This window comes from Dermacentor andersoni, unplaced genomic scaffold, assembly GCF_023375885.2.
Source record: "Dermacentor andersoni unplaced genomic scaffold, qqDerAnde1_hic_scaffold ctg00000039.1, whole genome shotgun sequence".
Lineage (NCBI taxonomy): Eukaryota > Metazoa > Arthropoda > Arachnida > Ixodida > Ixodidae > Dermacentor > Dermacentor andersoni.
The window spans coordinates 19,084,554-19,099,783 of NW_027314752.1; the positions used below are offsets into that span (position 1 = coordinate 19,084,554).

The 15,230-nt window shown below is 44.4% G+C and overlaps 1 pseudogene; it reads right to left on the bottom strand.

The window, feature by feature from the left end:
* Positions 1-4,179: 4,179 nt before the first annotated feature.
* On the bottom strand, positions 4,180-13,031 carry LOC126519904 (uncharacterized; annotated as a pseudogene).
* Positions 13,032-15,230: the final 2,199 nt, after the last annotated feature.

Consider the following 15,230-nt stretch of genomic DNA (forward strand, 5'->3'; position numbering starts at 1 on the left):
TTAGAAATTGAGCGCCCAAAAGACCTAGTGTCAAGGCTCCTAACATACAGCCACTATAAGCGCACGTACACTGCAAAGGTCCTGGTGAGTGAGACACCAGGAGGCTTAATTAGCTATGTAAGTAAGGCATATGGAGGGAAAGCATCTGACACATACATCACAAAGGAGCGCAGAGTTCTTGCCAATGTATTCCCCATGTTGACAGTGTGATGGTAGATAAAGGCTTCCTAATCGGTGAACTTTGTAAAGAAAAAAATATCAAAATGATCAGACCTCCATTCCTTATGGAAAAACAGCTCACTGCAGAGGAAGCTAGGAGAAACCAATCCATAGCAAGTGCCCGAGTACATGTGGAGAGGGCCATTCAAAGGATGAAACTGTACCGCATTTAAAAAAATCGGTTTGATCTCGATTTTGTGCCATACATTGACAGCATATTCAAAATAATTACTGTAACTGTGAATCTCTCAAGGCCATAGTTCAGTAACAACAAGTTCCTTTTCCACTGATAATGTCGGTGCGCGTATTTATCAGGTTAACTCTCTCCGAAGTAATTCTGCAGCGATTACTGGCTCTTACCAATTAGCTTTGCAAGTTGCCAGGCAAAGTGTGATATTTAACAAATGTGATGAACGAATTGTCTAAAAATAAAAAAATCTATCCAAGCAGCCGCTCAAAGTGTCAAGTTTTTGTCAATGTGCACACTTACAGTGTGGATAGTCTGAGTGGAAGGAAAATTTCTGGTCCTCAAACACCAAAAATCCACGAAATACCATCAGCAGTGTCCGTAGTTCTAGTTTGTATGATTTAGAGTACTAAAAAAAGCATTTCTTTTTTAAGAGAGCCATTCTGCGCATGAGTTGTGGAGACTGTAGTCATTTAGGCTTATACAGGCACACACGGAAATGTCTGTCATACTGTATTGTTGTTGTAGCAGTACATATGCACAGATAAGTACCAAAAGTGACCAGCTTTCAGGTTGTTCATTGAATTTGGCATAGTAAGTACTACTGCTAGCTTGGAAATATTTTTATTCCCTGCCAAGAACACGAAAAGAAGAGCAGGACCAATAACATGCGCTGTCAACCCTGTAAAAAAGACCTTGGCCAGTTACATTAATGGCAGAAAGCAGCACACTTGTTCATGTAAAAAAGACTTCATGGTATGGCACATTCTGGTAGCAACCTCTCCTTATGTTTTAAAGATACAATAATGCAGTGACCTTGTCAACAAAATGGGCAACGAACTTGCAGAATGTGTACAACAAGATACTAGTCTACAGCAAACACCATCTAGCATGGACTGCCTTTCAGCCTTTGCTTCGTGGCATACTTTTCGATGTGCGATCACCTAATTTTTGTAGCTGCTATAAAACTGCTTCAGCAGCTGAAGGCCTTTAAATGCAGTACTCATGGTGTATGCTTTGAAAAATAATATGCATGCAAGAATATTACTTTTACCTTTTCCAATTGCTACCTTTTAACTAGTTTTATTTCATAACTGCCCACTACTAATAGGTTAGTAAAGCAAACTGGAAGAATAGATTTTCTGCTTCTTCTCAAGAAGCACCACTTTTAGTTTTCCTGAGCACCAGAAATGCACGACTCTTGCATTTATTTCAATAATTCCAATCTCAATTTGAGCATTTTATGAGAAATGCAACGCGCGTAAAACAGTGTGCCTGCATTCTTCACTGTTGTCCTGTTTCATAATGCAGTTACATCACTACATATCACTGTAATGTTTGCAGCATATTTTTGTTTTAGTATAACAGTTGGACAAAATAGACGGCAATACATCAGAACTAGAAAATGTAGTGCTCCTGAAAATTGCATTGTTTCTCTACCACAATAGCAGAAACACTATATGTCACAGGAAACAAACGGCCCGAGTGCCAGAAGCAAGCGAAGCAATTGCCAAACCAGAAAGGAACTGTTCATGGAAACTTTTTCTGGTGTCATTCTGATATAATCCCTTACACTATCACAGAGGTGTTAAAGTGTGCAGCTAACTTAAAATTCAACTGGATGACGCACTTGTTTGTCTTCACAACACAGTAATGCCAGTTAATGCCAATTACAAAACGAACAACAGCCAGAAACGAAACAAGTAAGACTACATATGCCTGCTGTACTGTGCCACAGTTGTCTGGCTGCCCTAATATTAGTATTGCAGTAACAACCAAATATACCACAAACATAACCACATGAGCAGCAGACAAAAGAATGAGAACATCTTTGTAACATGGTGCGTTTGCAATTATCATCCTTGTATCAATGGAAGCCCATGCAAGTTAACACGAAATGCACATACACGCATGATTGGATACCCACGTAGAAAGCTGGGCATGGAACATAAACCACAAGTGACTACTGTCATTCCCTGGGATGTCTTTCTGATAACACAGTTATAGCATTCTAACATCACAATTGCTTCACAAAAACAGTCAGCCAAAAGTTTAATTACATGAGGCACTTGTTTGCCTTCACAACACAGTCGTGCTAGTGCCATACCAACTATATCACAAAACAAACACCAGCCGAAAATGAAAAAAAAGTTGATAACTACAGACGCCTACTGTAATGAGCAGCAGTTGTCTGAATACCATAGTATCACAATGTCAGCCAAATATCCCACAAACATGAGCACATAAGCAGTAGACAAAAAAATGAAAGCATCTTAAAAGCATCTTTGCACTTATCGTTGTATCATTGGAAGCCCATGGGAGTTAACACGAAAGGTACATACAAGCATAATTGGATACCCACGTAGAAAGCTAGGCATGGACTATAAACCACAAGTGACTACTGTCATTCCCTGAGATGACTTTCTGATATCACAGTTATAGCATTCTCATATCACAATTGCTTCACAGAACGCAAGTCAGCCAAAAATTTATTTGCATGAGGCACTTGTTCGTCTTCCCAACACAGTCGTGCTAGTTGGCATACCAGTTATATCACAAAACAAACACCAGCCGAAAACGAAAAAAATATTGAAAATTACAGACGCCTACTCTAGGCGTGCCTCATAATCAGAAAGTGGTTTCGGCACGTAAAACTCAATTTTTTACGCCTGCTGTAATGATCAGCAATTGCCTGGCTACCACAGTATCACAGTATCAGCCAAATATCTCACAGACATGACCACATAAGCAGTAGACAAAAAAATGAGAGCATCTAACACGGTGCCTTTGCACTTATCAGTGTATCAATGGAAGCCCATGTGAATTAACACAAAATGCAAATACGAACATGATTGGATACCCTTGTAGAAAGCTGGGCATGGAACTTAAACGATAAATGACTACTGTTATTCCCCAGGATGAGTTTCTGATATCACAATTATATTTACGATATCACAGTCGCATCGCATAATGCAGTGACCCAAAAATTAAATGCATAGAATGCCACATAGACAAATGCATTGCCTGTGATTCCTAGTCTGTCATTCGAGTGTCTGTTATGGTTCGGGGTTGCATCACGAATTGCTCTAGCCACTGCACGACTCAGCTGTTTACACACAAATGTGTTTTAATAGTGACATAATGCTAATTTTTTGTGTGCTACAGCATGCTACCGTGTTTGCATTTTCTTGCTCACTGTACAGAGGGGTCCACTGTTAAAGGAAACCTTAGCGCGGAGCATGTCCAGATTTTCTTTTCTAGAAGCAGTACATTCACCTATATTTGGAGCAGGTAACTTATAGTTGTTAGCTCTCACCCCTTTCGACATGCCTGTGCAGTGCACTAAGATTGCTTCCGCAGCCACATGCAGCTAGGTTGCCAGCCAAGCAAGGGCCGCACATTTCATTGTTCCCTTTAACAGTGGAGTGCACTGAACATCAGTAAAAGCACTCAAACTGCAGATGTCTCCAAACTTTCTAGGAGTGCTTTCTCGGATTGCACATACAATTTTTTTTATGTATTGAGTTAACTTGGCAATGGCTTTCTGTTGCTGAACATGAAGTCACACGTTCTTTCTTGGTTCTGTTCCTATTGAGAGAGCAAAAAAATAAGCAAAATGCTTATATACCAAGCTTTAGTCATGTTATAGCAAACCTAATATTGATGTAAAAGGTACCCCGACATCATCCCTAATAAGCCTTTTGTTACGTTGGAATGTTAAACCTCATATATCAGCCATTTTGTGCCTTAATAAGGGAGGCTGTAGTTTGGTTATGTGCAATGCATAAAAAATTGCATGTGCAACTGAAACAAGGCAGTTCATGTAGAAAGAACATGTGGCAGTATGTACTGCTCAAAGAAATAGGAAGATCTTTCAACCACATCGCTGAAATATGCCTCATCAAATAGCACTGGAATGCAAATATTATCTTCTTCATTGACAAACACAAACAAATCTGCATGCTGAACTGCCGTGATGCCCATTTGTACCTGCACTTGGCAGAAATATGTGGTTGCACGCTTTGGGTTCTGAGTCAAAGCCTTTTCTTTGTTTTTTCTCCACATTCTCTTCCAAGAATTTTTTCATGGATTCAGGGCATTTGATTTCCAATACCCGCTCAGGACAACAGTTGCACTTTACTAATCCATCTGGACTTGCACCCATGTAAGGACGGCCTTCCATAATGAAAAGTCCACACTGCCTCACAACCAAATTCTCATGAGATGCTCGCTGGCTTTGACAACATTTTCTTGCACTGCCTTCGAGTGCACTGCCACGACGCATTGTTGATGTACGGATATTATTCTGCCGCATCACTTTTTTTAGCAAGGGCCTCAAATCATGCGGGCCCATCTTTGTCCTCAACGTCTTTACACGGGTAAATATGCTGTAGGCAATAGAAGCTGTGATCATGCCTACCCTGTGGCGCAACCAGAGACTAGATTTTGCCTGATCTCGTGTTAACTTTTCAATCATTAAAATGGCTTCGTGACTCTTGCTTTCCTGCAAGTGTTGAAGTAGCTCTTCTGTTGTCACTGCACCACTGATGCCAAGAAAACTTCTTAACTCCTTCAAAGAACCAATGAGTGTTAAGTCTTAGGGTGCTGGCTCAGAAGTGGAACATCCTGGTTTTATGGTTGGCTCCTACCTGTTTCTGTAGCTGAAATACATTTTTCCAGAAATAATGAGCAATTAACATTCACTGTAGCATGGAGAAAATTGGTATGTACAAGAAATATGATGAAGCAGATAAAATCTTTTTTGTCTTGGATGCAAAGTACACAGATGCTTGGATAATTAATTGCTGTGGTAGTCATGACACCTACGTTTGAACAGCGGACACTATTTAAAGGTTTCAAAGCAACATATCCTTAGCAGCAAATGTTTGTAGCTGGAGAAATGCCTTGAAGACACGTTGGAGTCTATTCAAAAGAGTCCCAAGGTTTGGTGCAATAAACATTACATTTTGCTACATGTAGCTGCCTATGAAGGATATTGGAAGGCATGAGCCTTACATCTCACACAGCCTCAGATGTGTGAATAAAAATATGGTTAATATTTTTCAGGCTTAGCTAAACACAGTGAACTGCCTAAAGCTTCACATAAATACAGCTGGCACACCTTAAAACAGGTTATTTGCTACTGTGGTTATTGATGACGTGCTTCTCTTTAAAATAATTATGTTGCAACCACAACGAAACACTGCACACTGCCTGACTAAGCAATATGTTGCAGTGCAGCTCATTAGGCGTGTCATCGACTACATTGCAAATAATCAATATAGGAAAGACATGCAAAATTAAATTTTTGCAGTATTGGGACATGTTTGCGCACTGCATTACTGCCACTTGATATGGAGATTATGCTGAGGGGCCAAGCAGCTGCTGCTGGCCAGTCCTTTATGAGACTCAGATTCAAAAAGCCAAACCAAATTTGAATGCATACCTAATTCAGTACCTCTGTCTAAGTGCATTTTTGCTGCAGATTGATAGCTGACATTCTCCAGAAGTCTTTCAAGTATGTTGCCTTCCAGCTTTGGAGTCTTTTTGATTTCTTTCCTGGAAGACGTAGCAACAAGAGAAGCACCAATGTTCTGTTCTAGATGAAAACTTCTTAGTTGTAAACACGGCACCCATTCGATAGTTGAGCATTTATCATTAAGGATTGTGCATTCATTTCCCCACCTCTCAAACTTAATAAGCAAGCAAAAAATTCATATTTTCGCATCATCAAAGAGCCCTACATCCTACTTCTGTTTAGAATAAGAGATGTCAAGCATTCACCTAAGGTGTGCATATTGTTAACTATACTCAACAGCTAGCACTAATGACTTCATTTGTACTCTGTGCCTATGACAAAGGCATATGTAAATAGCATTTGCAGTGCATAGTTTACAGTAAAGCTAGTGCGTTTGTTGAAGTCATGAAACTGTTCTTGCAGCTTAAGAAAATGCAAACAGCAAGGCTATCTACAAGAGCATTTTCACCAAACCAACATTGAAAGTAGAAATTGTGAGCTGCCCTTCATTTCAGCATTGGACTTCCTGTTTTCCCTCTCATTCCTCTCTGTTTTAAAAGAATAATATATGTACAAACCTTCTTTGCACATGGAAGGTCGACTATAGCTCTTGGCTCATACTTTTGTTTAACACGCTCTTTGTGCTCCTTGCCCCACTTCTGTGGCTGGTCAGTTGGCGAGAGCTTGTCGAAAGTCCTGGCAGCATTAATATGCAGCAGTACAGCTACAATGTGTTTACACTTGTATTTTCTGCAAAATCAAAATTGTTGGGATATATCAATTCCAAAGACATTAAACCTCACAAATTGGTCTTAGTCTTTAAGCATACTATTTTTCGATAAATAATGCGTAATCATACATTCGTAAAACTTGTTACCATGCATTAGAACAATGACTGATGTGAAGTTTGTCTGAAGGAATAACTTTTCTGCCACGACTAATGCTCCTTGAAGCCTACAACAGGTGACTTTTTAGTAAAAAGAGACTTCAAAAACAGCTTCCCTGCAAAAAAAGAAAGTTACTAGTTTAAATGGAACAGGAATGCATTTAAAACATGTTTATATAGGTAGTTTTCACCACATATACAAAAGAAAATTGGTGCTAGGCAAATATTTCTGCTAAATGGATGACTTGAATACTGCTTGGCTTGAATTATGCAATTGGAACATGTGCCCCAAAGTTAATAATGATGAAGAAAATTAGTGAATCATTGATGTTACCTAACGACGTTGCAATTTATTGTTCAAGTAATGCGCACCTTTCCAATAATACAGTTGATCTGACAGAATAGCGCTATCTGCCATGGAAGACGTAAACAGATTTGTTTGCAATAAAAAAATCACCTAGGATATCTAAATATCAAACAAAACAGTGCCATTCACACTGTGCAACATGTGCTTTTGGATGTCAAATTGAAACTTAGGTATTAGGGCATAAGCATTCTTTCCGAGTACCCTAGTGCCGTCACGCGAAAAGTGTAATGCCTTTTGTGTGCTCAAAAATGCGTAATATGCAAAATTATGACATATACTTAATATAATAGTGTAAATGTAGATGGGCAGCTTTATAAACGATAAAGAACAATTTAAAGCAAATAAGATAATACCCTAAGTATACAGGAGAGAGGGGGGATATAAGGAAGGTAAGGATACAGGGATTCATGGAAAATGCACGGGGAAGCTTAAAGTAAAGTTGGGCCAGCATTAATTTGGACGTGGGCCAATTTGAAATTTGGGGGTTGACCAACTTAAAATTTGGGGGTAGGCCAACTTTAAATTTTCAAGAGAGCCAGCTTAAATTTGAGGGTGGGCCAAATAAAGTTTAGGGGTAGGCCAACTTAAATTAGGGGGTATACTTGCGCATACTTGGACAACGTTTCTTCCCAGCAGCCGACCAGTGATCGAGTAGTCATACCCTGCTTTGCACGAACAGCTGGCTCGATCTACCACACCGTCGCAAACAGTAATCTTCACTTCATGAGGAGCACTGTTGATAGCAGTCATTTGCAAGACGAACGCCAGAAAGTCGAAACGAGCGTGCTCAGCTGTTTCGACGGCGCACTCAAAGATGTGGCCCGCATAATAAACCTCCTCCGCCTCAGTGAGGCACCGGCTCGTCTCGCACGCCTTGTCCACATACCGGTTGATGCTGCTCAGGGGTAATGCAACTGCGACCAAAAATAATTTACAAGCAGGTTATGTAAACTATTCTGTAAAACTGATGGTAGCGCTAAAAATAACGGTCGTGTGTCCGTCCTTTTTAGCGCTGCCATCAGTTTAAAGAATGCATCACCAACTAGCCCAGCAAAAAGTTTTATTGAGTTACGTAAACTAATACATGTGACAGCGCGGCTGCTGCGGCGCTGCACAAATTGAGACGAGCGGCCAGCAGGAAAGAAACTCCAACAATAACCACCTTCAACTCGTTCGTGTAGATAAACAGAAACGATAACAGCTAGCTATTACGAGGTAAACATTAAATTAAACAAGGTGCGTCAGTGAGCGTACAAGAAAACTGACACAACAGCTAGGGTGGAATTTTCTATGGTGATCACTTTCGGATTTAGTGTCACTTTCGCTAGATTTCCCGAGACTTGACAGCGCTCTTGGCACTGTGCTTAGATAGAAAGCTTGGCGCAGTGCCAAAGAAAACGATGTCGGACAGATAAGCGGACGCATGCGGAGAACTCTTGTGAAAGTGAAACTATATCCGAAAGCGATCGCCCAAGCACCGCTTTCCAAGCGTGCACGACGGAGCGCGTGCGTTTCTCGTTCGCGCATTGAGGACGATTGTACACACAAATGTTGTTTGCTTACCTGAAACACGATCCCTGCTGTTTTCGTCGATCATAGGAAGCTTGCTGCAAGCAAAAAGCGTACGCAAACACCGTGCTGCGCGGTGCGACGAAGCGAGCGCACGTTGTCTGGGCGGCCGCCGAAACTCGCGTCCTGGCCGTGACGTCATCTGAAGCCGCCACCAGGTGGCGCCATTCCTCTTTCTCGTGGCTAATAGACCATTGACCTTTACATCGGTAATATACAGGTTAGCAATGCAAGAATTTCAGATAAAGGTGCAAGCGCTGATAGAGAACAATGGGATTTTGGGAGACCGTTAGATGGAGACCGTTAGATGTGGCATTTTTAGACAACAGGGGCCTATGACGAAATAGACCCCAACATTCTTTTGGATATTCTGGAAAGGCGAGGCTTAGGCGACGAATGTCTACAGGTTTTGAGAGAGATTTACCTATAAAATGTCCTTTGCGTTGAATAGGAAAGGATGATCAGCGAGGAGGAAGTCAACATTGAAATACCACGGTCGAAACGACGCTTCAGTCCAAGAAGGAAAAATGGCGCCGACGAAAAATGAACACGAGCCAATGATTGAGGACTACTTTGTACACATCAACATAAAGTCCACATAAATTCTTACACTAATTGCCGCCGTGGATGGAAGCGTCCCGCCTGGCTGCACATTAGACAGTTAAATAGAGATGAAGGGCTTACGCGGGAAACGTGCATGATCTATGTTCCGCACCAGCATCGGCCACTTGGGGCATCAATATGTGGAACGCGATAGTTCACCGGCGAGGTCTGCTCTATGACTTTGTAGGGGCCAATATATCGAGACTCAAGTTTCTCACGTTAACCGGGTGCTCGTGCTTGTGTCAACTCGTGCACATCATCGCAAGGGTGGTAGGAAGTGGCGCGGTGAGAGGCATCTTAGCAATGTTTGCGATAGTCTTGGCTTGCTTAAGTGTTCATGCGGGCGCGACGACGACATTGGGCAATACGAGACACAAATTGGTCAGAAATGAATGGTCAAGCGTTGACGGAGTCTGAGAAGACAGAAACACGAAATGATGAGGTTGGGTGGTGCCTGAATAGGAAGAATACGGAGAGTGTTTAGTGGTAAGTTCCGCAGACGTGCTGTACGCAAATGTTGCAAATAGGAGAATCGCATCCCAGTTACGAGGGTCAGGCTGAATATACATGGATAGCATGTCGCATAGCGTGCGATGAATTCACTATGTTAGGCCATTGGTTTGAGGGTGGTAGCTAGACGTTGTCTCGCAGACGGTGTTGGGCGCTTTCAGAACTTGATTGAGAGCTTGAAAGAAATGCCTTGCCTCGGTAACTCAAAAGGACGTGAGGCGCACCATGACGTAAGTAGACAGCCTGCAGGAAAGCCGATACTTCTGAGGCAGCTCCAGAACGTGCTGAGGCTGATTCAGCGTACCGGGATATGTGGTAAACAACAGTGACGATCCATCTGTTGCCGTCTGGAGTAGATGGGAGTGTCCCGAAATGGTCAATGCCAATGGCAGAGAAGGCTCCTGCATGACAAGGAAGTGGTTGTAGGGTCCCTACCGGAGTAGTACTACGTCGCTCGTGATGTTGGCGAAGCTTGCACTAGGCAACCTATCTAGCTATCCTCGTGGAAAGAGCTGGCCAAAAGAAACGGCTGTGTATGCGCTCGTGTGTTTTGTGCTAACCCAAGTGGCCTCACGTAGGGTCATTGAGTGAAGCCTGCAGAACTGCAGCGCGAAGAGAGCGCGGTAGATCGGGAACTCATCGATCGCCTTCCGGGTGAAAAATGCAGCGGTAGAGCACGTCGTCTTTAACGTGAACAGATTGAGCTGTGTCCATAGCCTGGTATTGGGTGAAAATGAGCACCACCACGACGATTGATGATACGATGGCAATAAGAATTGGCGCGCTCGTGACTGGAATACACTGAAGGGGGTTTGATTGAGTTAAGAAGGAAATCGGTGTAATGGACGATGCGTCCTCAATGCGGCCAAGTTTAGATGGTGATGTGATGTGCTCCGATGATGTTGGTAATGGGCATCATGAAAGAGCATCCCCATATTGGCACTTCCTCCTGCACTTGTATATGACATGAAATCTTATGCTTGTAATGGGAGTATCCAGCGGTCAAGGTGTCCAGACAAGTTTTTGATTCTCGAAAACCCACATAGGATATGGCGGTCGGTCTCAACCGTGAAATGTCGACCGTGGAGGCATGGATGAAATTTCTGGATTGCCATGACAACAGGCACACACTTTTGTACGGTAATTGAGTACTTTTTTTCCACGGAAGTCAGTTCGCGCTTGAGTTATTAAAAGGCGGCGTCAGACTGATCGTTCCAATCGAATGATCTCGATCTAGTAAAGACCTTGTGGAGAGTCGAGGCAATGCTGGTGAAGCTCCGTATCAAATGTCGAAATTATGAGGCGAGTCCTTTTGCGCGAAGTGTGCGTGGAAAATTGAGCACTGCGGTATTTTTGGGCGGATCGGGCTGGATGCAGTCTTTGCTAAAGATGACCCAGGACTTTAATCATTCTGTTAGCGAAACAGCATTTCGTCGCGTTTAGTTGAAGTCGGGCATTAGAAAGGCACGTGAGCATTTCATCTAAGCGTAGCGGATGGTCAGTGAAAGTCGAGGAAAGCACGGCGATGTCGTCGTGGTAACATAGAAAAGTTTTCCGCCAGAGGCCGCGAAGAACAGTGTCGATCATTCCTTCCTATGTGGCGGTAGTATTGCATTGGCCGAAAGGCATTGCGTTAAACTCGTAAAGATCGACCGGAGTAAAAAATGGCGGTATTTTGTTCATCCGCTTCGTGCATTGGAATAGGCCAATATCCGGAGCAAAGACCAAGGCTGGAAAAGTATTAAACACCTTGCAAACAATCAAGGGCGTCATCGATACGGGGCATAGGATGTACAGCTTTACGAATGATCTTGTTTAGTGCGTGGAAGTCAACACAATATCATACCGATCCATCATTTTTCTGCACTAGAAAGACGGGTGATGACCAAGAACTGGCGGAGGGACTGTGTGATTTTACTTTTCAGCATATCGGCGATGTTCTCCTCGATGATTTTGCTTTCTGCCAAAGAGACTCGGTAGGGCGACGGCGTACAACAGTCTGGCCGTCAGTGTCGATACGATGGGAGGCAATGAAGGTCTGTCCGAGTGACGAGATATTCATATCAAATGAGGCCTGATGCTTCGTGAGCAATTTCATCAACGCTTCATTCATCGGCTCTCACCGATGGCAGGCCACTTCCTCTCAATACGGACCCTACTCTGCGAATGCGGCGCCTTCCATATGCCAAGAGGCGTGCTAAGCTAACAGTTAACTCACCTTGTCTGGACTCATCGTATACACGGACGCTGCACTGCCTGCTGACGACGCTAGTAACACCCCTGTTATGCCACTGCGTGGTACGACCAGACAAATGAAAATCAGAACCACCACCATCATATATCAGCAGAAGCAATGTCCAGCACCCGCGCTGAGCTAATGGCCATCCTAGAATATTTGTAGTAGTGGGTCCTCACACCTTCATCTCAAACTGATCCTCTTCACCCTCATGTGTACACAGACCCCCAGGCTGCCCATCGGACATGTGCAAATGTTATTTACGCAGATTCCCTACGGCAGAAGATCAGGCACAAGGCAGGCCTGCTCCGCGAATGCGGTCACAATGTTGCCATCCACTGGGTCACTGCGCAATGCGGTATCCCCGGAAACGAGAAGGCTCATGGACCGGCGCGCGCTCATCTCTCTACCGCGCTAGACAGAGTCTCACATACTCGTTATCTTCTCGTACCTACCACACCTGAGGTAGCAGGCCCGATGGCAGACAAGCATGCGACCAAGCAACGATGTGCAGCCTACCTCACAGAAGTTGGCAATCCACTCTCTATAGCGCCACTTCCACCGAAGGTATTCACACGGCGAGAGTCAGTCTTGCTTCAGAGAATTCAGACAGGCACCCGCCTTACTTCTCACTCGCTGAACCGTTTCCACAGGGGTGGCACACCACCATCCGTCAGTGGGTTCTGTTCCATGGGCACATGTCTTGCTAATCTCAATCACTTTTGTTGGGAGCGCCCCCTCTACCTCCCACCAAGGCTTCGTGCCCTGGCCCCCATACAGCGGGGACCCTAGCCTTCTTCTCTCCGGACTTGGGCTTGCCCGGATGCCACGTCACCGGACCAGGCCATCGAGCTCTGGTGAGCACTGCTGTTGTTCCTCCAGGAATTGGCAGCACCACTCGTCGGCGGTCGGCTCCGCGACAGCCACAAGCGTCATGCGATTCCCACTTAGCTTCCTGTAGGACGTTCGTTATTAAAACGGAGGCAGCCTTTCCCTTCACCTTTTGCAATGATACTCCTCCATTCCCACCGCTGTGTCTTCGGCGCATTTCAATGTGGAATAAACGGGGTTTCATTCATTCATTCTCTGAGCAGTAATAAGGTCAGGACTTATCACGGAAGCAAGGGCAGATGAAGAAGATTTATCCAGTTGAGGAAGAGCTTGCGAGGCGACAAGAGGAAGCAGCGTGACTGGCTGGGTGTTCACATAGCAGGTCAATGCAGAGCCTTGAGGTAGGAGGATTGCCTCAGTAGTCGTGAGGCGATGATTATTGCAGAGCGTTCTTTGAACCGCACCAGGCAGGAAGCGGAGACAATCCCGCGGGCAAGACAGCGGCCGTAAAGAGTGATGAACACGTATCCATTGGTCATGTCCGTAAAAGAGAGACTTATGATTTGCTCGCGGCCGGGAGGCAGAGCAGAATCGGCAGCAGCGAGAAGACGGAGTCGTGGCTCATCGGTATTGCAGGTGCAATGAACTGTCTTGGCCATACGGACTTTACATTGACGGCAAGATATTAATGCGGACGCTGTCGAGAGGAAGTCCCAACCTAAAATTAGTTCATGAACGGACGGGATTAAAATCGCGAACTGAATGCGATGACGGATAATGTGAATGAAAATGCGTGCTGTACATTGGGCTGATGGCCGAATGATTTCTGCCTTAGTCCCAGTCAATGATGATCTAATAAAAGGCGTCTTCACTCTCCATAGAGGATAGTGAAGATATATATATCTTATCTCTTCATAGAGGAGAGTGAAGATATATATATCTTCATATAGATATATATAACATATATAGTAGATCCCGTGTCAATCAGAGCTATCAAACGCACACAATCCACAAACACCAATAAGATGTTCGACAGATGTTCAGGAGGACCTAAAGCACTTCGCAGCAATGAAGTTTTCACTCCAAAAACTGCACTGGTTAGTTTTCCGGTAACTGGACATGGATTTGGGAGACATGTAGAAGTGGAAAAACAGAACGTCGGAGCGGCGATGGGGAATGGAGTCTCGAGGCACGTGTGCTGTGGGCTGTGTTGGAGTAGTCGGCCGGAGAGGAAGATATATAAGTAGGAGGATTATCGCCATAAGTGTGGTAGACGCGAGGAGGTGGCTTATCGCGTTCAAAGCCAGCTAACCACGACGTTAATCTTACTGGCGGCATCGGCAAAACCGCGAAATGTGTCTTCGAAAGCCGCAGTAATAGCAGATAGGCCTCGACGAACGTCAGGCAGAGTAGTCAGGCGGGTTTGGAGCTCGGGCGACTATAGGGGCCAGGTGATCGTGAACAAGCGCAGGTGGTGTAATTGGAGACGGTGCAGCTGGCAATGCAGCAACTTGGCGTAAGAAGCCGGTTGTGGACAAGGAGAAGCGTTGGCATGGTGCGCGTTCTGCAGCGAGGCCAATTCCTCCTTGATAATGCCGTGCAGGTCAGTAAAAGTAGGTTGGACTTGAGCGCTGCAGCAAGGGGCTGAGCCATGCGCTTTCAATTCCTCACTAATTATGGCTCTAATCCTAGACAGGAGCTCAATACTGTTTGCAAGGGGGTTGTCGGAAAAGTCCGGTTGCAAGCGAATTGTTTGCAGGGCATCAAGGCGCTGACGGACGGAGACGACATCCGACACCGTCGAAGGCTTTTGAGCAGCGAGTGCGTTCAAGTCAGTATATCCTATACTGACTACTATATACTATACTGACTACTATACTATATCCTATTGCGAGGAAGTCCTCAGTGTGCTAGGTATACGGAAAATCTGCCGTAGCTGCTCCCTTGAAGATCACCAATCCCGGAAGTCACACTCGAGATTGAGGAACATGTCTTGGCTGCCTGAGAGATGTAAAATGGTACGTTGTTTACCCTCGATGTGTCATTCGAGTTGTACTCGATAACACGATTGTAGTTGTTGAGCCAGATTTCAACGTCCTCACCAGGCAAGCCTGAGAAGATTTCAGGATCGCGATACCAGTTCTTGGCAGGGCTGGGAGTATGGATGGCTGACACTTGAACCGAGCTGGTGGACGCTGCGGGCTGGTCGGGACATGATGGCTTCTTGGAGTAAGCGGCGTCACAAACTTGGTTCAAGGAGAGATCTTAAAGAGCATTGAGGTCGAAGGGATCTTACAGCGCATC